The following is a 614-nucleotide window of genomic DNA, read 5'->3' as shown; positions in this document are numbered from 1 at the left end:
CTGGAAGGAAGAGGACAGTTTCCTACAAGATGAAAGAGTACCTTTATGCTTCTGGTAACTAGATGTTGCCTTTGTTGGCTGCTTGAATTTGATGCCCATGTTGGTTGTTGAATTTGATGCCTTTGTTGGTTGTTAAACTAGATGCCTTTGTTGGCTATTCAAGTAGATGCCTTTGTTGGCTGTTGAACTAGATGCCTTTGTTGGCAGGTTTGAACCAGATGTTGAACTAGGTGCCTTTGTTGGCTGTTTTGAACCATATGTTGAACTTGTTGCCTTTTGATGGTTGTTGAACTTCATGCTGGATGTTGATGGTAGTTGCACCTAAATGAGTAATAGTTGATGCCTTTTGATGGTTGTTGAACTTGAATGCATGATGTTGATGCTTGTTGAACTTGATGGTTGTTGAAATTGATGCATAAATGAGTCTAGGGTGCCTCGACGTCGAAAAAACCACCTAAATGATTCTAGGGTGCCTCGATGTCGAAAGAACCACCAAAATGATTCTAGGGTGCCTCGACGTCGAAAAAACCACCTAAATGAGTCTAGGGTGCCACGACGTCGAAAAAACCACCTAAATGATTCTAGGGTGCCTCGACGTCGAAAAACCACCTAAA

The sequence above is a fragment of the Triticum dicoccoides genome, chromosome 2A, assembly GCF_002162155.2.
Source record: "Triticum dicoccoides isolate Atlit2015 ecotype Zavitan chromosome 2A, WEW_v2.0, whole genome shotgun sequence".
Classification (NCBI taxonomy): domain Eukaryota; kingdom Viridiplantae; phylum Streptophyta; class Magnoliopsida; order Poales; family Poaceae; genus Triticum; species Triticum dicoccoides.
Note: the sequence above shows the minus strand (reverse complement) of the source record.